We start from the raw sequence: 24,871 nt of genomic DNA on the forward strand, positions 1-24,871 counted from the left end.
GGAAGTCCATGAAACAAACTTGCATCACACGATCCATAATGGAATCCGAGTTCATTGCTTTAGACAAAGTAGGAGAAGAAGCAGAATGGCTTCGTCATTTCTTAGAAGATATTCCAATGTGGTCAAAACTTGTGCTAGCTATTTGCATTCATTGTGATAGTCAATCTGTAATAGGCAGGGCACAAAATCATATGTATAACGGTAAGTCACGACATATTCGCCGTCGACATAATACCGTAAGGCAATTGTTGTCAAATGGAATAATCTCAATAGATTATATAAAATCTAAAGAGAATATTGCGGATCCGTTAACAAAAAGTTTGACAAAAGAGCCAGTGTATAGTTCATCAAAGGGGATGGGATTAAAGCCTATTACATAAGAGTCGTCATAATGGTAACCCTACTTATATGACTGGAGATCCCAAGAACTAAGTTCAAAGGGACATCTAAGTTATGCATGGCTCGCCAAAAATCATCAAGGGATTAAAATTCCTTACCCATTCCTATGGTGAGAGTGATATCTGCAACATATATTGTATGCAGGGGTATAAGGATAAACTTTGCTTTTAATGATTACTTATATCTTGATTTAGGTATAAAAATCAAGACAAGTATAAAGAGATACTTACAATAAGAATCACCTATATGAGTGTCGAGCGGGGACCGGTTCTATGAGAATGAAAGAGGCTAAATTCTCTAGAAACACTCATGAAAACCAAGAGCGTTCAAGGCCAAAAATGAACACAACAGTGAAAACCACGATGTGTTAGAAGATATTTTGTGTGAAATCTATTGTCTTGGCTTACACAAACGGCTGAACAATTCAAGGCATCGCATCCATTGGTTAGCCAGTAAGTCCGATAGGTTATCACTAGGGAAGGTTCAAGGCCGAAAGGTACCTATCCTGATGCAAGATATTTTTGACTTATACTCTTTTGATAAAGTCTGCATATTGTTGCATTTCCGTTGTCATCAAATTCCATTCATGTGGGGGATTGTTGGAAATGGTTATAAAATTCTGGGTAAAACCAGAATTTTTTCCTAAGTTTGGTCTATGTTTTAGGTGGGCCCCGTGCATCGATTGTCGCGGGTCAAAGTGGTAACGCGTTCTATGCCGCGTTGTGATTCACGTGGTATATTTGGTTGCTAAAAACCATTATCGAGTGAATGGGAAATTGAAGCCAAAGTATGCTCCATGGAAATGGAGTTTTGGAGGAAAATCCTTAAAGGTTTGAATAAGGCTTGTCCCACATTGATTTGGTGGGAAGTTTTGAATGGGTTTATAAGGCATGGGTTTGGTACTTGGGGTGTGCCCCAAGGGATACCCAAGTGGTTTAGAGAGGGAGGTTATGAGCAAAATGGGCTAGACCCATTGGACCCAAAAATCACCACAAACGCGCACGCGCGCCGCCGTCCGTCCGGTCAGGCGAGCTGGGCTGGGCTTGGGCGCGGGTGCGTGGTGTGTGGTTGGGTTGGGCTTGTTCGGCCCAATACCTATCTTTTTGGGCCAAAAACATTTGAATTAAATTTTAAAAAATCCAGAATTCAAATTAATTCCGGAATTAAACTAGTCCGGCTTTTTCCTGACAACCAAACAAGGCCCTTCCCGTTTTTATATGTTCAAATTCAAATCCACCTGAATTTCAAACAATGCAGTGCCTTAAACAGATTTGTATCTATTTAATTCAAAATTAATAGGTACTGTACCTGTTTAATTCAAAATGGAAAGCCATCAATCCATCTATAAATAGATCAGCCCTTCATTTGATTTTGAGATTCAGATTTTTTGTACTTAAGAGCTCTGCAAATTTATTCTTCATTTTGTTGCACTAGTTTTTTGTAAGAAAGAGTGTAAACACATAGTTTGTTCGTAAAGCAAACAATTTGTAGTACTGCTATTGTTTGTAGTAGATCATTTCATCCTGGGAAATAGACGTCCATATTCTGAAAGCACCGTAGAGAGGACGAATTTGTCTTAAGGACACAGTGTTAAACACTGGACTTGATCAGATATTTATTAGAACAAATTAATCAAGTAAGTTGTTTAATTTATTATTCTGTTGTATTTGTTTATTAAATCATATTTTAATTTTGTTTTTGTAATAAAATAAAATCTGTTTTTTATTTATTTAATTTTATTTCTAGTTTGATTTTTGTAATCAAACAAATTCTCTCATTTCCTTTGTTTCTTTATATTCTTGTTGTTGTTTAGTACACAACAGAATTTAATCTATTTAAATACAGTGAAAATTATCCAACAATTTCTTATTCAGTTTTTAATAGTTTTGAGCAAATAAAAATTTATTGTTCATCTACAGTAGAAGTGAACATATTAAAATGGGCCTACCTAAAAGAATGTATAGGTTCCACTTGTATGTTTGGTTCAAAGATGACAAAAATTCGAGCCTAATACTTTGATATCATGTTAATCTTTTGGCATCATTTCACAAAATAAAATTCAAATTTAGTAGGATTATGATAAATTTTACTTAGGATTTAACTCAATATTTTTCCCACAAACCAAAACTATAAACAAAAGTTTTGTTCTAAAGCGTAACCTATATAATTGCCCTTATTTAAATAAGTGTACTTAATTGGGTCACATCACCTCTCTACTTTTTCGTACATCTTTTTATAAAAAAATTTAAAAGTATACTTATTTAAATCATTTCAAATACCTCTCAAGAATATTTTATATGGAGATTTTGATAATATATTTTACATTGTAATATATATATATATATATATATATTAAGGACAAAGAAGTCTTGGACGTGGTACATAGCCCTCTATTAGGTCCTTATCTAGCATTTTCATTCAAAGCTGGCAATCCGTAAAACTCGCTTTCTTACTCCAAAATGCAACGGGCAAGAGCAAATGTGCTGTAATGACTTCTAGCAATCAACAACTCCAGCTTGACATTTCCTCTAATACTACAAATGTTTTCACCATCTACATGCACTTTTGGGGATACTAGCAATTCCTCCGTTGAGTTGAGTTCGCCATCTTATATTTATTTTTCGAATGCTATATATAGGAACGCAAAATTATTATATAGTGCTGAGATATATTATGTGGCGTTATTTACATAATATTTTTATAGTACTTGGATCTCTTGGATTGGAGGGCATTGTTTAGGCTTGTGGGGTTTGTTACGGGTCTCGTTTTTTATGATTCGTATAATTCGTTTTGTTAGACCTTTCGCGTATATAATTAACAAAAAATAAATAAATAAATTGATTCAATAATTGTAACATTTTCAATTTATCACAAACCACACCTTCCAGATTATGATCTGGAATGAAAAGAAAAAAAAAAAAAAAAAAAGTCCTTTGATAGGTGAGAAATTCTAACTCATCTCTAATTCTCTGGTCTCTAACTATCTAACACCTTGTAAATTTTCTTATTACACCATTAGTTTGGACCACACTGAATCCAACAAATCAATAATCACTACAACAAAAACAACTTACGGCAACGTTTTTTTTATGGCATTTTTATTAAAACGCCATCATTGATCAATTAAAAATTAAAAACTATAGTGTTGTGTTAATTAAATTTCAAAACAGTGCTGTTGTGGGTGCATATCTGACGCCGTTACATATCCTAACTCACTCTCTCCCTCCCTCTCACTCTTGCTCGAATTCACTCTCACTCTCACCCTCGCTCGAAGTCTCTCTCAGTCTCAGCCTCACTTTCGCTCTCGCTCAAATTCTCTCTCACTCTCAGTCTCATTCTCACTCTCTGTACTCATCTCTTCATCAGAGCTATGAAGTTTGTCAAAGATTTGAAGGTTGATTCTTGAAGATTTGAAGGTTGATTCTCCAGATTTGCAGTTGTCTCTCACTCTCGCTCTCATTCTCTCTGTCTTAGTCTCACTGTCGCTCTTGCTCGAATTCTCTCTCTCTCAGTCTCACTCTCACTCTCACTCTCTGTACTCATCTCATCATCAGATCTATGAAGTTTGTCAAAGATTTGAAGGTTGATTCTTGAAGATTCGAAGGTTGATTCTCTAGATTTTATAGCGATCCCGGTTGTCCCTTTACTGTTCTGTTGTATTTCGGACTCAGTTCCGTGGAGTTGACTGTTGTATCTATCTTGTTGTCATCCTTTAATTCCGTTTGTTTGAGTTATAGGATGTGTTGGGCTTGTTTCGAACAGGTGGGTTGAACCTTGGTCTGAAATCTTGTTGCCAGGTTTTTGGTCTTCCCGCTCGAGCGGGTCTTGTTGCGCTCGAGCGGATATTGCACACTCCCGATTTTTCGTGTCCCTGCAAAACTTCTGCAGGTGTGATTTTTACGCTCGAGCGGGTTTGTTTACGCTCGAGCGGTGGCGCTCGAGCGGGTACTCTGGCACTCAAGCGGATAGTACCTTTTCAGTGTAAGTTCTGGGAGGGGGAAATCTACACTCGAGCGGACTGGTTTTCGCGCTCAAGCGGATGTGCTTTATTCTTGTGTCTTGGCGCTCGAGCGGGCCTTCTTGCGCTCAAGCGTGTCCAGATTTTTGTTCTTGATGCTCGAGCGTTGTGTTCTCCGCTCGAGCGGGAATGTCGTATATCAGTTGGCAACTGGGCGTTTTAAATTCACTTTTTACATTCTCTCTCTCTCTCTTACTTTCTAAAAAGTCATTTGAGAGCTTCTTTCTCTAGAACCTTGCCTTCTCTCTAGGTATTGATCTAGTAAGAGTTGTTTACTCACCTTTGGCCTTTACAAAAAAGTTGTTGATCATCGAGGGCTATCTTTTGATCTGAGAAACTCGTGGTTTGGAGCAACTTCGTTTTCACCATCTTCTTCATTGGGTGTCATCTTTTGAGGTAGGGATTCCTACTCACTCTTATAGGTTTTAACATAGATTTTGAGCTTATTGTTTAAATGGTTGATTTTGGGACTTAGGGTTTCAAAATGTGTTAAAGAGGGTTTTGTGATTTTGGGCTCATAATATGTATTTTGGGTTTCAAAATGATGATATAGTTGTTGGTTGGTGATATTGGAACCTTTGGGTTGATATTGAGAGTTAGGGGTAAAAGCCCTAATTTGTTAAATAAATTAATTGGTATAATTAATTTGGGGAAAATTGTGGACTTATGGAATTGAGTTGAAAATAATGAAATTGGCTCATTATGTTGTGAAATGATGGAGTTGGATTTATAAATCGCTCACTTTTGAAAACATTGATATTTTATTTGTTGGAGCTCTTATTATCTATTTAGAAATAATTCCTTGGGCTACCGGTGGATGGTAGTTTTGATTGTTGTAGACAATGCATGATGATTAGGCAAACTAAAACTAATCAATTGGATATGTCATAGAGTATGACAGTTGATAGAATACATTAACGTTATGTATTGATTGATTGTGTATATGACCTATGTGTATATACATTGTGTGTGTGGGAGGCGATAGGGGATGTACTCCGCGGTTTAGGGGAAGATATGGGATGGACCTCTAAACCGGATGTTGTTTGGGAGGAGATAGGGGATGGACTCCACTGATACAGCTCATATGCTTGTCAGATAATGTGTTGATATAGCTCATATGCTTATCTTTGGAAGTGTTGATACAGCTCATATGCTTGTCATTGGAAGTGTTGATATAGCTAATATGCATATCTGTTGAAATGTGGCTATAGCTTGTATGCTTATCTATTGAGATGTTGATACAACTAGTATGTTTATCTATTGTAAAAATGGGAAATGTTCAATATGAGTCATTGTCTCATATAAGTGGTTGGCCAGGTTCTGAGCCGTTGATGTAAATTGTGAAATTGATAAGAAATGGAAACTGAAGTGAAATGGAAATGGGTTATGAATTGGTTTATGGAAACTGAACATTTATCAATTACTAATATCTTAGTCATTGCTCATACTGTGTTTAGCATATCTCTACTGGGCGTTGGCTCATCCTTTATGGGACATTATTTTCAGGTACAGGTAGTATGCCACCTCCAAGGACATAGCTTGGATGATGATGAGAGTTGAAGACTCTTTTTGTTTATTTTGATGTATTACATGTAAATTCAAGCCAAGGGTTTAATATGTATTGAGTTAGTACTCTTCTTTTTATAACCAAGTGTTAACTTGGAAAGCTGTAAGCCCTTAGGGCATTTGCGTTTGTTGTTAACATGTAATACAGTTGTAAGAATTACTCTGATGAATAGAAATGGTTGATTTCTTTTGTATCAATGCATGTCTAAAATGTTGGGTTTTATGTATTTTTTTGAGGGCGTTACAGATTTGCAGTTTCTCTCACTCTCGCTCTCGCTCGAATTCTCTCTGTCGCAGTCTCACTCTCGCTCTTGCTCGAATTCTCTCACTCTCACTCTCTGTACTCATCTCTTCATCAGATTCGAAGGTTGATTCTCCAGATTTGCAGTTGTCTCTTTCGATTTTGTGAGTTTCAATTTGTTTAGGTTTTTTATTTTTAATAGATTTTTTACATTCTAACTCAGATATGGCTTCTCACTTCTGATTTTCTGTTTTTATTAGATCTCATCGTTCATCAATTGGTCGATTAATCTACATGAAACCTGTTTGAGATTTGGCTTCTCAAATCTGTAAGTTTTTATTAGATCTCTCTCTCTCTCTCTCTCTCTCTCTCTCTTCTTTTGTGTATACAGCTATATATATATGATGTTAGAATTGCAATATTACTTGGGATTTGCTCTTTATTTTCAATCATAAAGAGAAGGGAGCTACTTGAATCTGTATTGTAAAAACCAATGGCAGAGTGGAAAATTTGAGACCTTAGTTTAGAATTTAATTTTGAATATAGATTTGAGAATTTCTTGATTTGGTAAATATTGGAGTAAAATTCAATTTGGTGTAAATTTATGTCAAGGAGTTTAGGGTGTTTTGAGTGGGGTTTTTTTTAAAAAAAAAAAAAAAATTCAAATTATTATTCAAGTTTATTTTATTTTAGTTTATTCTTTTATGTTTGGTTTCAAAGGAATCGGAAGTGATTGAAGTTTTTCTAATTGGAATGGTGTTGGGTTCATCATTGATTTGAAATATATGAATAATATGCTCTGGCTTCATCAATTATGCCACAATCTTTGATACTTTAATTCTGAATAATTTGAGTGCTATCTTGCTCTTTATTCTCCATATGGGAGTTCTTTTTAGTGGGGAGAATTGGTGAAGATCGATAAGGCAGCAATAATTGGGAGTTTGAGTTATTTAGGAGTTTAAATCTGTTCATGAGTTATTTTGAGTATATCTATTTATTTTTATTCGTTAGCCTTATATATACATAGTGTTGGTGTATGAATTTTATTAGATTGTGGCATAATTGAAGTTATTAAGAATTTTTGTACCTCTCTTCCTCTCTCTCTCTCTCTCTCTCTCTCTCTCTCCCCATTAGACACTCTCACCATCTCGTCTTGTCTCTACTTCTATCTCCTATTTGATTCTCATTCTTCTTCTCCCCTTTCTATGCTGCTTCTTTCTCTATCTCTACTTGTACTACATCACATATCTCTGTCGGTTGTTATCTAAATGCTGAAATTATTTTTGTGCTTGAAACATTCACAATGCATTGTGATTTATGCATGTAGGTTCAAAAGAGGCTCTTAGAATTCATACTTGCTGCATTCCATCGATCTCCTGATTTTGTTGCACTTCTGAAGGTATTCTCTTGACCAAATTATGCCTAAACTTTTCGGTTGCAAGTCAATTATGTTGGAGCTTTATTGATTACTTACCTTAGTATCATTGTTACCTGCTATGTTGAATGTAATTCTAGATCTGGAAAATGGAAAGTATGAGTGCATATAACACACATTGTAGTCAATTATGTGATTCAGCCATCCCAATGCTCAGTTAACACACATTGTAGTCAAGTATGTAATATGAATCGTAGTTTATAATCTTTATTTATATACTTATTAACATCTTCTTTTATTGTTCTTTGTCAAAGGTTGTCAATCTAAATATTGGTGCTGATCGGCATACACTTGCAAATTCTGAACACCTTGGAGACAAGCCGACAACTCAGGTGGAAGTTTGGGTTGATGTGACCAGTTGTGAGAAGCAGCTTTTGGAACTGCTTGATGTAGTGAATTGCTATTAGAGTATTGTGTATTGTTGTTAGATTAGCTACTAGTTGTTAATTTGTATTGATGCTTAAAGCTGTTAAGTTGTATTGGTACTTTGGATTGAATAGTATGTCATCATTGCTTCATTGGTATGTGTTGTTGCAAAAGCAACTGATGGGAATTGAGTTGGTCTATTTTTTCAGTTTTATATGGTAACACACACCCAAAAAAAATAAAAAAATATAAAAAAATGGCGTTTTTGGTAAAAACGCCACTAAATGACGTCATGTGTTAGCAACGGAAGTTCCCACATGTCAAAGATTTTGCGGCGTTCTAAAAAATGCCGTCTAATATTTTTAGCGACATTTTTCAAACGTTGCAAAGCTATTGCAGTGGCCGTATCAGCGACGAAAATATTAAACGTTGCTGTAACATTTGGCGGCTTTTTTTAGGATTTTGGCGGCGTTTTTGAAACGCCGCTAAAACTCTAATTTCCTGTAGTGAATGAAAATGAATTACTAGATTGTGAATCATGTCTTGATCATAAATAGCGTGGGTGCATGCACTACTACATTATTCTTCTAATTAGTAGGGATCTAAAAATAAAAACCCCATAAAATAATATATTTTATGAAATATTTTTATTAATAGATGTATTATATGCAATATAAAACTTTAGAAAATGAAATAAGAAAACACAAAACTAATTTTGGACAAAATATCCTCATAGTTACAATTACTTTTACAATTTTTATACGCTTCCAAAACTTTAAAATTTCGTAACTTTTAATTTATAACTCCATTTTTTGTAAAATTTGCATTTTTAGAATTCTCTCATTAAAATCTATCAAACAATATGAAATTAAAACAAAATATTCATTAAATTTTATGTGCTTGTTGTACATTACAGTGAAATTTCACTGTCCAAAGACACTGAAAATTTCTATTTAAGTACTCAAAAATGTAAAATGGAAGATCAATTGAAAATTAGATCCCTAATTTTAAATTTAAGAACAATAAATTCAAATTGAAAGTTAAAAAAATAATAAAATTTAAAGTTTTTTGTTTTAAAATAGTGAAATTTAATTGTCGCTAACTTGGACAATGAAAACTATGCCAAAACTTTGAAATTTCTTTGTGACAGTAATTAACAAAATTTTCAATTAATTTTACAGATTTTGATTTTTCTATCAACCAACTAGAGAGAAAGAAACAAAAGAGATAAATAAATAAATAAATAATATAGAAATTTATGGAAATTATATTTTGCTACAGAGAAAATTGTATAATCTTTATTTTATCAACAACAAATAAATATTTTCACTGCATAGAAAATAAAGATTTCACTGTCGATAAAATCGGACATATGTCCAATTGGATCAATGCCAGTGAATCTCGACAAGAATGAGATAACAATGAAGATGAGATGAGGTCATCGTAGTGGTATGGCACTGGGCATGCAGAGATCTTTATCAATAGTAGAGAGAGTTGTCGATGACTTATGTCGGACCAACTCCGACGAATCTCAATGAGGACAAAGATGATGATGAAGACAAGGTCGGCACAGTGGTGCATCACTTAGAAAAAAAAAGTCTGTGTCGGTAAGATAGAGAGAGATGGAGTGTGTGTACAAACTAAAAGGTGAAAAAATTCAAGGGTATTTAGGGTTAAAAGGATATTCTTGACCATTTATATTAAAATTTATCTTTATCCTTCTAAAATTTTATATTTTGGGGTATTCTTCATTACTATGCAAATTTCAATATCCTAAAACTCTAACTAAAGGGAATTACCCTTCTCCATATCACTATCCTCCATACTTTTCCATATTTCATTTTCTAGCCTCATTCTAGGCTTACAATAATGATCCAAACCGTTAATTTCATGGTGAAGATCTTCTATGCAAAAAAATTAGCTTTATCGATTATAAATCAATAGATGAACAAATCACATTTTATTTTATAAAAATTAATGATTTTTAAGTTTAAATTCATAGTTACCATCCATTTTAAAAAAATAAAATGTAATTCATTTATGTGTCTATTGATGTTCGGTGAAATTAATTTTTTGCACAAGTCATTTTTCATGATGTGCCTACGAGATGAACAATTTGGATCATCATTCTGGCCTGGAGATGGAACTCACATAATAGAGTATGTGATGCTATTTTTCATAACCCTCCATATTTTATTTTGAGATCTGCCGGTGAGATAGTTAAGAGAAGATAGAAAGTAACAAATGTGGCATAGGAAACAAAAAAAATAAAATAAAGTATTTAATTTCATAAATATTAATATGTGATTGAAAATCTCAAAGGGTTGGATGTGATTACTCAAACGTGAAGGATAATTTATAATTTTAATAAATCTCAAATAATGTATTCATAATTTATCAAAAAATAATAATAAAGGAAAAATGGAAAAAAATAAATAAATAATAAGAGAGAATATAGAGACAAATTTATTAAACATTAATATGAAGTAGTAAGGATAACAATTGCACCTACCCCACTTTTTCGTTTTTCTTTTTTTTTTTTGGTTGTTTGATCGAAAAAACACCATTCATATATAATTAAAAGAAAGATGCCCAAGAGTTGAAGAAGGGCAAGAAACCCAATCGAAAAATAAGGGCCTCGTTTGGTGTAACTGTTAAAACAGATTATAGATTATAGTTTAACAGATTATAAATTATGACTTTAATCAGAATCTGTTAATCTATTTGGTGTAACTGTTAGATTATAGATTTAAGTTGCTGAGTAGTATTTGCTAAATAAGTTGTGAAGTAGTTTTTTCAATTAAATTTTATTTTTTGTTATTCACTACTTTTCTACATTTCTCATAAAAAATAATAATAATAATCTATAGTCCATTTGGGTCTTTTTTTTATTTTTTAAAAAAATTAAAATAAAAAAAATCAAGAGTATAACTGTAAATTAACATGTCCACAGCAGAAGCTGATAATTAGAAGCAAGGGGTGAACAACTTCACAAAATCATCTTTTTTGAGTTAAAATAAATTGTTAGAATCAGAAGCTGTTTGAACTAAGTTTAACCAAACAGTCCAAAATAACTTTTCCAAAGCTACAAGCTATAAGTTGGCTCAAAAAAGCCCAAACAAACAGCCCCATTATCAGTTTTACATTAAACGTGACACAAACATAGATATTACTTTGAAAACATAACAAAAAAATTTCTTCGTTTCCGTTATTGCAAATTTGCATGTCAAAAACATAGTCATACCTTGAACCACAGAAAAAACCTCCTATCATTTAAAATTTTTGCCGATGTTTTGACTTGGTTCCGTGGTTCGATAACCATTGTTGCAAGCTTGCATAGTGCACACATTATGATTTTGATGTGCCAACAAATAGTTTTAGTGGAGTGTTGAAATCTGTTGGTCAGTAGCCTATACCGGTCATTTTGTGCACATGTATATAAAAAAAAAATGCCAAGCAATTCCTCCACACTGATATGCATTTTTTCCATATTCACAAAGCCATTGTGAACTAAGGTGTCTTTCAATAAAATGAAGGTTAGAGCATCCATTCGCATCATGTCCATCATTGTTTCTGGATGGCCATTTAATAAACCGAAGATATAATCATCACCTTTGAATGGACAAGTTCATTGTGGTCGTCTTGTGGTTGGCACATTCATATGTTCATTCATAAAAGCAATCATCAAGAAGTCCATAAAATCTTCCATAACCTCATCCTCCTCTGATTAGCTTACCATTGCATTGTTTTTTTTTTTTCTTTCTTTTTTTTGTATCAAATGACATATTTTTTCAGCTACATAACAATAAAAGCACAACTATTTCGACTATTAAAAAAGGGTATAACTGTTATCATTATTCATGAACATGAAATCAGCCTCTATAATAAATTGGATGGCCATAGTTAGTTATTGAAGTAAGAACAAATATATATATATACATTGCATACAAGTTAATATTTATTCATTTTGTTTGACATGATGACCCATAAGAAATTTATATGCAGTGAACATCATGAAAATTGAATCATTAAAAACCAATGGGACTGTCACAAGAGGATCACAAAAATGGAAAACATAAACATACAAAGAAGAAAAAAAAAATACAACAAGACATGAATCAAAGAAAAAAAAAATTAACTCCAAGAAACATGTTTCACAATCATTGAAATGACCACAAACTCCACCAAAGACACAGCTTCATAGATGACTACAAAGCTAGGACCATTGACAGGAGCATATGCGTAGGAGTGAGCATAAAAAACCTCCGCCAATCCTTATCTTTGAATAGTGTCAATGCCTTAACATACTGTGCCGGTGGTATGTCCCCTAGCTGTAACAACTCAAAAATTGGGTAGGGTATATCTATTTATGCAACAAAATCCACCTGATAGACAAACAAATATATATAGCTAACTATTCCATACATCCATTTCCATTAAATCCCAAATGCCAAATACATACTGTTCACATCTCAATCAGCTGGTTCCAATCCCAAGCATGCATTTTTACAACAAGTACGAAATGGAAGCCAAACAGATAATAAATGCCCTACAAGCTTACAAATTTATCCAAGAACATTCTTGGTTACACAAAATGGAGTTTCAACTCAACGCAAATACAGCCCTGGGCTTACATTCAACAAATAACAATAAAACAAAAATGAAGCCTCAGCTCCGAGTCCTCCCAAGTCAATGCCTTAGCAGAGGTATATCACCTGTACCTGAAATGGTTTCCCTTATAGGGTGAGCCACAACCCAGTAGAGATATACTACACAACATATGAACCATGACAACACTAAAGAGGAGTATGCTCATGCCATGCTCATGATAAAACAGTTTATGTCTCTTTTTATAAAGCATCCAATGCTAAGATGCAGCAATAGATACAAAGCCATTTCCATTTTAAACCATATATGTTACATGAATACAGACTCTGTGAATCTCTAAGTGAGTGTCTGCAAGCAGGCCCTAATGCACTACCACTGTCATTTTTACCAGTAAACTGAAAGGCTCGACACCTAACCACGCGGTTCTACACCCCCTACCCAGATTCACTAAGTATTCATCTTTTCGAAAACAGATACATTTCCAAAACATTTCTCAAAAACAGATACATTTCTAATGAAATAAATATAATACAATGTCCAATGCAACAAATGAGGAAATGTGGTTCAATTTACCTAAGTCTTATGCATTTCTACAGCAATCATGGCTATCCTCCACCGATAGCCCAAAATAGACATTTCTAAATAGATATTTAAACAATTAAATTCTAAAAATTCCGATAAATACAATCTATTCCACATCTCATCAACTATGAATAACTACACTATTTTTCATATCACAATCACATCCAGTAACCTCTCAAGGTCCATTTTTAACCGTGTCAGTTTTATTCCAATAGATACATTAAGAAAAATAATACCGTTAATGCCCAAGAAAACATCATTTTCTTTCCAAACTCATTCTCTGAGCATTATTCAACTATGACATCCTATTTTGATCAAAAGCCCCAAAAGTTCAACATAATTCCTTTGTTTTCTTTAAAAATACTCTTTTGGTCGCAAACCGGTAAAAATTTCAAAACCGATCGAGTTGAAGTCCGTTTTTGTTCAAATTTAAAAAATAGCTCTTTTATAACCTTACAAACATATTCCAAGTTTACACTTTCGCAATTTGGGCATCAACTCTTTATTTTTCTCAAAATTTCTCTTTTAAGCAAATAAATCACAAATTTTCCAAAAATTCTAATTAAATTATATACAACTCTAAGCTCCATATAATCAAGTAAAAGTGCATAAAGAAGTGTAGGAAAAATCCCTACCTCGAGCCAAGAAGCTTTCAAATTTTTCAGCAACAGAAATTAATTTTTTGTGGAGCCAAACGACGCCCTTTCCACCCTCTACGTTTTGATCCAAAGCACTAGTGGTCAAAAATAACTTACACTAGATCAAACCCATGAAAAACCAACATTGGAACCCTTTCTCTTTTCTTTCTCACGGCAAGAACTCCAAGAACTCTCAAAAGTTGAATAAAAAAATCCTTTTGGTTACTTTTATAGATATTTCCTAAACAAAAATCTAATTAAACAAATATCTAACTATATATATACACCTATATATCTATATATGTATATAAATTTAAAAATACATTTCAACATCTTTAATGACAAAAGTGAATATAATATTTTCTCACCACAAAATATATTTCGTTTGATGGTACACACCATAAATATTCACAACTCTTTTATGGTAATTAAATAATAATTATAAAACCATAATAATATTATATGGTTACTAACGGGTCACAATTCAATCAATTAAGTCCAAATGAATGGAGTTTAATAATTTAAAATAAATCCCTAACTGAGATTAAAGTATAAATTCAATTTGATTCAACTCGTTACACCACCTGAAGCAGGGCATCTTGATATGCGTTAACAGAATAGTCATCACCACCTGCACTTATAGCCTCCGTGTCTATTGATCGTGCACGTGACTGTTCCGTCTTTGCCTATGCGTAGGAAGTGAAAGTTGCACAAACATCATAAAGCCACTTGACCTTCACCTTTTGGAGCGACCACTATCACTCTGGTTATGGCCACTCCTGTGACTTTTGCCCTTAGACATTTCCATGTAGTCATCTCCAAATGCGTCAATAGGAATGGCATCCGCCGCATTATTGCCTCCAGCTCTAGGAGACCAAAATTTGTTAAGCATATCGTCTTTTTCATCGAAGTCAGGGGCGCCTTGTGTTGATGCACGAGCCAAGGCCCCTGTGGCACAACAATGTTCTACAATTTCGGCCATTTTGTCAAAATACTCAAACCCTTTACTCCTGAACTTCTTTATATTTTTTGATGCCTATTAACATAAGTCTATGGTACTGTAGACACCCCATTTTTGACCGCCCTTAAGACTTGGGCGTTACTGATGGTTTACTTGGTGGTAAAAGGTGTGCAGGGCAAAAGTTCAAATTCGTCAGCAATGAGAGAGTCAAATCCCAACTTCATACCCCTTTTGGACCAAAACAATCTTGATCAAAATATTTTAGATCTTAAAATCCTCTCTTTCAAAATGTTTTGAAAATAAAATTCCTACGATGTTCCGACGCTCACATTTCAGTAAATGTTGCGCTTTTCGGTAAACCGAGCAAGGACAAGTTGGAGATAAATGAAAGAGAGATGAATCTTTGAAAAAAACTCTTTCAAAACATTTTGTTTAGGGGTTTGGAGTTGAAGAAAAGAGGAAAAGAGAGGAGAAAACTGGTTTGGGAGAAGTTCGGCATGAATCCGGGGAAGAGAGAGTTGAGCAGCCCTCGCTGAATCGGGCTTATTCATTTGAATACTTGGATTTTAGCTATGAGGCCACCACCGTTGGAAAGCTTACTTCCGGGGCTTCATTTTTCACTCAAGAATCTCCTAGAGCCAAGTCTGGGTGCGGGAGATATGATTGGTTGAAGTTGGGTATCATCTCGGTTGGATCGAATCTGCGCGGCTTCACCAAAATGGGCATAACTTTTTACACAGGAGGAATTTTAATGCAAGGTTTGCGGCATTGGAAAGATAACTTCCGGGGCTTCAATTTGGACACCCACTGGCCATTTTTTGACCGTGGCAGCATCTATCGGAAATCTATTTAGCCGACCGGCAATTTATTGTGCCGACCGGCCATTTATTTTGGCCGACGACCTCCTTTTCTGGCCGGTTTGACCTTTTTGCACCTTCCAGGCATGGTGCATGCCAGCTGTGCCAGCTGGGATGCACAAACCCATCCCCCCATACACATAGGTGGTTGTTTTGAGCCATTGACCCCTTTTTTTGCACCCTTTGCTCAAGGCTTCTTGAGGAAGCCTTGACCCTTTATCTTGGCTTCCTCAAGAAGCTTGGCCTGCTGTCTTAGCTTCCTCTAGAAGCCTTGACCTCCTTTGCCCCCTTTGCCCCTTTCACTTAGCTTCTTTGAGAAGCTTAAACCATTTCCCTTTGCCTATAAGGACCCCTCTTCTCCCATTGTCAAAGGTTAGTGATTTTGAAAGAAAAACCAGAGCTTATACATATATATATATCTGATATATACACCCTCTCTCTCTATATTTTACTCTCTCCTCCCTTGTGTGTGTTTTGTGGCCTAAAAGTGCATTTTTACCTTAGTTTTGCACTAAGACACACACTACCACACCTTGCTTCGAGTTTGAGAGACATTGAGGGTTGATTCTTAAGGTTTTGGACTAATTTTGGTCAGAAAAGAGTGACTGGACCAACTGTTCTTGAAGTGTTCTTCAAGGGTGAGTTTCTTGCTTTATTTTCCCCAATCTTGCATTGGCTTTTGACCTATCTTGCATATTGATTTGAGCTTTGTGTATAACTGAAAAAAGTCTTGTTTTTAGCTCCTTTTCAAGTTTGTTTAAGAACACTTTTGTGTTTGGGGTTGTCTACCCCCTCTTAGGCCTTGTTTGGCCTCATTTTTATGCATTTTTTGTGAGCTCCGGGACCACCTTGTTTAGGCCTTCTCACCACTGAAATTTTAAGGGATTTCAGTGGTGAGGAGGGTGTCTTAAGGTCCTAAGAAGGAGAGGGCCATCCCCTCTCCTTATTGTCTTCATTACTTGCATTTTTGGCCTTACAAAGGGGCCTATGTTTGCACACTTCTTGAGCTAGGTTCAGGCATTTTTTAGTGGGTTTTAGGACCGTCAGAACTCATTTTCAGAGTTGTTTTGGTCATATTGAGTGTCCCTCTTGCATGTGTATAACAACCCCTTGCATGGCCTTCCAAAGGAGCACCTCATTCTAACATGTGTTGGCTCTATTTCAGTAGGTATTTGGTGTTTATTTAGCATGTTTTACCTCTGTCCCATGTCGGTTTGTTGACCCTTGGCATGCATCATACACTTGCTTTGTATTCCTCTATTTCGCCTAGAAATGCATCTTGTCTTTGGACCACCATGCTTGCATATTTTGGCTTAGCTTTGTGAAGTTTTTGGTCATGTTTTAGCATGCTTAAGGTCTGTCTTGGGTCTTTGGATTCATGTTTTCCATGCTTTGTATAGCTTCTTTGCATTCTAGCTTACTAGCCTTAGGTATGTAGGTCACTAGTATGCTTTGCTTGGCTTGTTCTTATGATTTGGCATCATTGGAGACCACATTTCAGTCCATGTTCCATGCTTGCATACTTGCATTTTCCATCCCTTTCATGCTTTGAAGAGTTGATGGCTTATGCTCCATGTTTAAGGCCTTGTGCATGCATGCTTGTGTGTGTTTTCATGCCTTTGTTGCATCATTTTGGCCACTGTTTGGGACCTAGTAGAGAGCTGTCCAAGTTAGTGTAAGACCATCCTTTGCATGTTGATGCATGCTCACCTTGTGTGTTGTGGCATACTTGTGTGTTGTTGCATGTTTAGGTTGCTTAATATGATGCATACCTTGCACACTTGCATGCTTAGATCACATCTTGTATGCTTGTCACTCCCATTATTATTCCATATCTTGCATGCTTGCTCATTTAGGTTGTGCGCCTAACATGCATTGTGCATTACTTGTTTGCATGCCCATGTTGCATACTTAGTTAACATGCCTAGGTCGCATTTCATGAGCATACATGCCTTGCCTCTTGAATTGAGTATGATAGAGGTTGGGTTTCACTTGTTTGTTTGATGTGCATCTCATTTGAAATCAAAGTGCATACTTGGTTTCTTGGGCCATCACGCATTGAAATGCGTGATTGGTGGTCCGAGAATCGAGGACCATGTCCCTTTGAGTCATACACATGATGAGGGATAGGATTAGTGCATACATTGCTTGAATTGCATTGCCATGCTCTGCCTTGCCCTCTGTTGCTGTCAATTGCAGATTCTGCAGGAACTTTCTGCCGACCGGCAGTGTTTAGTGCCGACCGGCAATCCTTCTTGGGCCGATAGCTTTATGAACAGCCGATGATTACACACCACAGCCGGTGATAATTCTACTCAGTCGGTGGTGTCTCCCGATGTCCAGGGAAGCAATCCTGAGACTTTGGCAGTCTCCAGAGGAGTATAGTAGGGAAAACAGAGGCAGCTTGTGTATGGCAGTGTACTTCCGAGCAGGACCGAGCATGCATTGCATTGGGCTCTCTTCCCGAGGCAGTTTATCTGTTTTCCCTAGATTAGTTAATCTGCTTAGCTAATTAGTGGCCTGTAATATTTAATTAGCTTGTAGGTTAATTATCTGTAATATTTATTCGATCCCTCCGAGCAAGGGCAAATTTGTAATAAGTGTGGGTGAGTGTGTGCATGTCTTCCAACCCCCATTTCTTTCTCCCTTTTACTTACCTGCGTTGATGGTTAGTAATAGGTCATGTTTAATTTAGCATACCTTATGATATGCATGTGTGCATCATTCATCAGTATTGCATGCATCGGGCTCGGCGCATCATGCTAACTGTGTTAGTATTTCAAATCTAACTTGAATACATGCTACTTGTGCATTTTCACATGTCATTCATAGAATAGCCAAGCCTACTCTAGTGACATTCCGTATGCGTTGCATTAGACATTTAAACGTGGACTTGGATCATGCATTGATTGCTAACCAGTTTATTGTTCTGGCACGGAGTACGATGTAAGTATTTATGCTTTAGCATCCTTGCATGCGTATGAGTGTTGCCATGATAGCATGATTACCATGAGGCTAGCTGTTTATGTGATATAACTGCTTAAATGCCTGTGGGTGAAGGTTGGATTGTCTGAGTTGGGATGACTCATTGAAATCCGTGTTTAGCCTACTTGGGAGTAGCAAATTCCAAAACATTTTTCCAAAACAATCAGATATGCAATGCTTATTCCCAAATTAGGCAATCTAGTCTATACTTGTTTGCTGTGCGCATAACATAGTAATTCTAGGCTAATAACCGGAATAAGAACACATAACGTTTTCAAAAACGGATATCATGGTTAGTAGAGGCCGATCTTCGGATCGAGCGAGAGGGGGTGCTCATAGCTGACCTTCCCCAATCATACCCAAGTTCCCGAGCCGAGGCAACTTTGGTGATGATGGACACGTGGCCTTTAGCACCGAGTCAGGGTTTCCTAAATTCCCCCAAAATAAAATATTTAGGTGGCGACTCTGTATCTGGCAAAGCAGTCCATGTTTGGCACTTCTTTCTTTCAAAATCTGTTTTCTCAAAACGATTTGCCAAATTTGGACTCTTTGGTTCAGATTAAGAACCGTGACACGAATTGAGTTCGAACTGTAGTGAGGCTCACGCGGGCGCGTCTACAGTTTCTGGCGACTCTGCTGGGGATTTTAGAGAGCTTGACTCGAACTCGTGATATCCTGTTTTGATTACACTTATGTGTTTCTTTGCATTGCATGTGCATTGGTGCGCCTAGGACACCGTGTTTGCCATCTGCCATTCCTGAACGGTTTGCCGGAGGCTTGTCTTGTCAAGGCATGACCATAAGGCTGACCGGTTGTGGGCTCTAACAGTATGGGAACACAAACTCCGGTTTTACCGGGGCACCCTTTTTGACCATTCGACCTAGTGCATATTGAAATCCATAGTGACCATTCCAAACTAGGACAGGTTGCTCACCCAATGTTAGGTTGTTTGAAACCGCTGTGTGCATAGTGAAACCCTAGTTCCTGACAAAATAGGACAGGAAAACCCTACCCCAACATAGGGGTGTTTTGGCTCTCTCTTACTTGCTATGTGCTTTTAGAGTGTATCTCTACAGGAACGCATATACCAGTTTGCAAGTCTGGGCATCAGGCCTGTGGGCATCAGCATCAGTATTTGGGGAATCAGTTTTACCCGAGGGTATCAGTTTACAGGCAGATATTTGGGAAACAGTGATCAGTATTGAGTACAGTCATCCTAGTATGCTCAAATCCATTCCAGTGAAATTGTGCTGAGATGCTGTCTGTTTTCTCTTTTGATAGGTAGTCCTGGAACTATAGCTTCAGAAGGCTCCGATATCCCCGGGGTACATTGGACTAGTGTTGATAGACTTTGTTAGGTCAGAAATTCAATTCAAGGGCAACCAGTGTTCTTTCACTGAGGCAAGGCAAAGAAAGGCCAGTCAGGGCTCACCGGTTCATCTGATCCGTCAGTCGCCAGTCACATCACCTTTGTTCAGACTCAGCAGACCATGATGGCCTAGGGTTCGGAAGAATTTGTGGCCGTGATAGCAGCGTCAAATCAGGGAACTACCATGCAGGCTGAGACCAGTATTGAAATGCAGCGTCCATCTGGGGCATCTGCCTCACATCCAACTTTGGGACCCCAGCCAAACTTTGACCCACTTCCGCCAGTTGAAGATTTGCAGTGTCCGAATCCTCGAGAAAGGTTGACTCAAGCTCAGGTGCTCAGACCCCTGGTACAGCCTAATGATAGGCTTTATTCCCTTGATGTTAATGAGCTCAATCCGACTGCAGTGAAAATTGCAAACCTTGAAAAGCACTTCAAAAAGGCACAGGGCCTTAATTCCATTCTCGACATTGAGGATGGGCACACTGAGTCTGCCGTACCGCTCCCAGACAGATTCAAAATGCCATATATTGACCGTTTCGACGAGTCTGGAGATCCAATGGTACATATCCGACTTTTCTTGGATGTCCTGAAGCCGATGGGTCTAACTAAGCCACAGAAACTCTCTCTGTATGGAAGAACCTTGTCGGGTGTAGCAGCCACTTGGTACGCTAAGTTGGAAGATAAAGTGAAGCAAGACTGGGAAGAATTGGCTGAGGCCTTTGTCGATCAGTGTTCCTACAATACCCAAGTTGAAATGACCATGCAAGAGCTCGAAACGACCCGCTAGAACCCAACAGAGCCTTTTGTCGAATTTGTTGCGAGGTGGAGGGCAAAGGCAGCACAGATGACAGATCGCCCTTCTGAGAGGGATCAAGTGCAAATGATGGTGCGAAACCTCGAGCATGATATGTTGCAAAAGTTAATAGTCGCTCCACTATTCACTTTCAAAAGTTTGCATGAACTGGGGGTTCAGGTCGAGAATGCGTTCAACAGCGGGATCATTCCCAGAACAAGTGAACCGACAAGGAGGGCGATTGCAGGGAGTACCAATGCTGGTAGTAGCGTCATTCCCAAACCCACCGAGATCAATGTAGTCGCCACAACCAACCCTTTTGCCAATCCAAGCCTACAAACCGCCGGCCCAGCCCGAGCTCAAGGCAGAACTTTTACTCCCCTCTATATGAGCCTGACTAGCGCACTAAAAGCCTTGATGGAAAGAGGGCATCTCAAACCCCTCGATCCTCAACCTCTGCCTGACCCACTTCCAGCTAGACATAATCCCTTCAAGTACTCTATGTACCATCAGCAGCGTGGTCATGGCACCGACCGTTGCTACCGCCTTCGTCATGAGGTCCAAAATCTCATAGACAACCGGACGATAGCTCCACCTTCAGCCCCCGATGACCAAGTGCCTCATCCACATCTCAATCTGATCCACACACTGGCCGTCCCTTACGACCCCAGCGTATACATCACCCCGGCCCATCTACCCAAGCCTGAGGTGTTTATCCTGGAAAGCATGGACTTATGCATGATGGGTGCATCTGAACCCCAATTATCTCAAACCCATGAACCCACTACTTCTGAACTGATGAAGATGATCGAAGATCTTCAGAGAACTGTGGCAGATCTGGCCTTTGGAGTTTTGGCTCCATCATCAACCGCATCACATACCAGGGAGTCCATGTCAAAAGGCTCCTCAGGACGGGCTGCATTGGGAGAAGGCCAATCTTTTAGCAAAGTGGAGGCCAGTGATAAGAACAAGGCAGGGGCAAGCGTTAGTCCCCATGAACACCTTCAGTGGGATATTAAGGCTTTGAAAGCCGAAGGGCTGAACAAACAGCAAGTACTCACAGTTGTTGCAAAAATTGTAGATGACACTTTCGCCACTCAGAATGAGAGCAGTCTGAATCAAGGGGCAATCCGGGAGAAGGGCCGCTGTACCAGGAATGTTCCTTTCAGCTCTAAACCCTTGCTCGGAAGAGATCAGCAAACCCAGTCAGCGCCTACCAATCCCTTTGCTGGTGCATCCAGCAAAACTCCACAAACCTCAAAACACCCACCTTGAGGCCAGAGGGTGTTCGCACCACTGCACATGTCTTTATCAGCGGCCTTGAGGGTCCTGATTAGAGAGGGGGATCTGAAACCCCTGGAGTCGCGACCCCTGCCAGATAGACTTCCTTCCTCCCATGATCCGACCAAGTACTGTGCCTTTCATCAGCAAGTCGGCCATGTCACTGATAGTTGTTTCCGTCTTCGCCACAAAATACAAGATCTGATTGACAATAAGGTCATCGCCGCACCAACTCAACAAAGTCTATCGTCATTGGATCAGTGAACCTGGGGGATAATGTGGTGCGATCGGGGGATGAACCACCTGCGGGCGGCGCTCAGTTTACTTCAGATGTGGCGTTTGGCACGCACAGTTTTGAGCAATGTGCGAACACTAGTTTTTCTACTTTTTGACTTGGGTATTGGGTCAGTTTTGTTGTTTTGTATATGGTCAGTCTTTTTGTACTAAGTCGGTCAGGTCTGTCTTGTTGTATCGAGTCAGTCCTGTTTTGTTAGAGTCAGGTGATTCCGGGGGTGTTACCTCGGGCATCACTATTTTGTTTTGTGTTTGTCTTTTCGCTTTCTTTTGAGTCTGTTTCTGCCATGGAGCTAGTTACACCAATAGTTATGAATGAAACAGCTGTGGTTTTCATGCTTTTGTGCTTGCTTCTGCCTTGTGCCAGTTGTGCCAGAAAGTTTGAATGAAACGGTAGTACTTTTTGCCTACTCTCCTGCACCCCAAAATCATTGCATTGACCTAAGTTTTTCAAAACTTTTTGAACACTGCGGTGAAAACGAAGAGGAAGGAATTCATTGGGTTTTGCAAAATTTGATCATTTGAGAGAAAGAGAGGCATGCTAAGCCTTTAATGATTGAGATCATGCTTGTTAATGTGAGTACTGAGAAGGATCCTGGCTTGATCCAGATTGGTCTCACACTGTCTTCAGCACGAGCAACTAGTCGCTTTCTTAAAAGATTTCAAAAAAAAAATGTTTTGCGCGATCCTGCGAAGACCTGTGTGGAATCGCTCTTGAGATTGTGCAGCCTAGGATCGCTCTCAGCCTCGAGACTTGACCCCTCATTTTCAAACCTTGGACTTAAATTCAGAATGGTCAATGGTCAACCATCAAAGGAGGCCTGTGTGGCCATATTTAAAGCAGCCCTCAAACTAGGGGCAAGAAAAGTCAGATCAAGGGGATCAGATGTCGCCAAAAGAAGCTTGTAAAGCTAGATCAGAAGTATCCCTGGAACTAGGGGCAAAAGATGCCAGATTGTGCTCGAAGAGCCGAAGATGGATCATTCCACAAATCAATAAAGATCGGCAAGAATGCCAAATCCCAGAGGGAGGAAAGAATAAAGTATTGCTGAAGAAAAACTGAGTTCCGATCCACGACACTAGGGGCAAATTCAGCCTCCATTGGATGGACTCCTGCATCGTCAGCGAACAACAGCCGTCCTCCTGGATTCAGATGACTTCAGGATCTCAAAACTATTGGACATGGACAAAGCTACACTTTTACCCTTGAGAGGCTCGCTGGGCCGAAAACCCGGAAGGGGGACCCAGGCAAAAAGAAAAAAAAAAGAAAAAGAACAAAAAAAAAAAGAAAGTGCAAAGAATGAAAAAAAAAAAAAAGAAGAAGAAAAATGAAGAAAAAAAGAAAGAAAAGAAAAGATGAAAAAAAAAATGAAAAAATGAAAAGAAAAAATGAAAAAAAAAATGAAAAAATGAAAAGAATTGAAAAGAAAAGGAAAACAGAGCTCGCAAGGTTGAAAACCCGGAAGGGCGGCCTTGGCAAAAGTGAGAGTGCAAAAGGAGAGGTTAAATACCCGAGTGTACCTTAACCCCGAACTACGTAAGGCTTGATTCCCATCTTTGGGATACGTAGGTGTAGCGCGCCTGAATGCCCCGGGAGGGTGAGTCCCGTTCTGTTCATTTGTGGGGTCACTACAGCTCGGACTCTCAAATTTGTCACGGTTCTTAATCTGAACCAAAGAGTCCAAATCCGGCAAATCGTTTTGAGAAACAGATTTTTGAAAAGAAGTGCCAAACATGGACTGCTTTGCCAGATACAGAGTCGCCACCTAAATATTTTTTATGGGGGAATTTAGGAAACCCTGACTCGGTGCCGAAGGCCACATGTCCGTCATCACCAAAGTTGCCTCGGCTCGGGAACTTGGGTACGATCGGGGAAGGTCAGCTATGAGCACCCCCTCTCGCCCGATCCGAAGATCGGCCTCTACTAACCGTGATATCCGTTTTTGAAAACGTTATGTGTTCTTATTCTGGTTATTAGCCTAGAATTACTATGTTGTGCGCACAGCAAATAAGTATAGACCAAATCGCCTAAATTGGAACAAAACATTTCATGCTTTTTTTGAAAATGGTTTACTACTCGCAAGTAGGCTAAAATGTAGGTTTTGCCACCCTCGAGTGGGCTTTCAGAAAAGATGGCTTTGCCACTATCTAGTGGGCTTAAAACTCATAGTTTTGATGAATTATCCCAATTTAAGCAATTCGACCTTCATCCACAGGCATTCAAACAGTTTATCACGTAAGCATCTAGCCACATGGTAAGCATGCTGTCATGATAGCATTCACACGCATGCGGGATGCTAAAACATAAATACTTACATCGTACTCCGTGCCAAAACAAAGAACTCGTTAGCAATCAATGCATGATCCAAGTCCATGTTTAAATGCTTAATGCATCACATGCAAAAATGCAATCTAGACAGGCTCGGCTAACCTAAACATGGCATGTGAAAATGCACAACCAATATGTATTCAGTT

The 24,871-nt window shown here is 38.1% G+C and overlaps 1 long non-coding RNA gene across 1 annotated transcript; it reads left to right on the forward strand.

Moving 5' to 3' along the window:
* The first annotated feature begins 3,797 nt into the window (after positions 1 to 3,797).
* LOC114256056 (uncharacterized) lies at positions 3,798 to 7,723 on the forward strand. Its single transcript, XR_014334703.1, has 4 exons — positions 3,798 to 4,003; positions 6,351 to 6,388; positions 6,485 to 6,552; positions 7,552 to 7,723. It is a non-coding gene; the product is annotated as an uncharacterized LOC114256056 (long non-coding RNA).
* The last annotated feature ends 17,148 nt before the right edge of the window (positions 7,724 to 24,871 follow it).

The sequence above is a fragment of the Camellia sinensis genome, chromosome 7 (assembly GCF_055761805.1).
Source record: "Camellia sinensis isolate YWXY chromosome 7, ASM5576180v1, whole genome shotgun sequence".
NCBI lineage: Eukaryota > Viridiplantae > Streptophyta > Magnoliopsida > Ericales > Theaceae > Camellia > Camellia sinensis.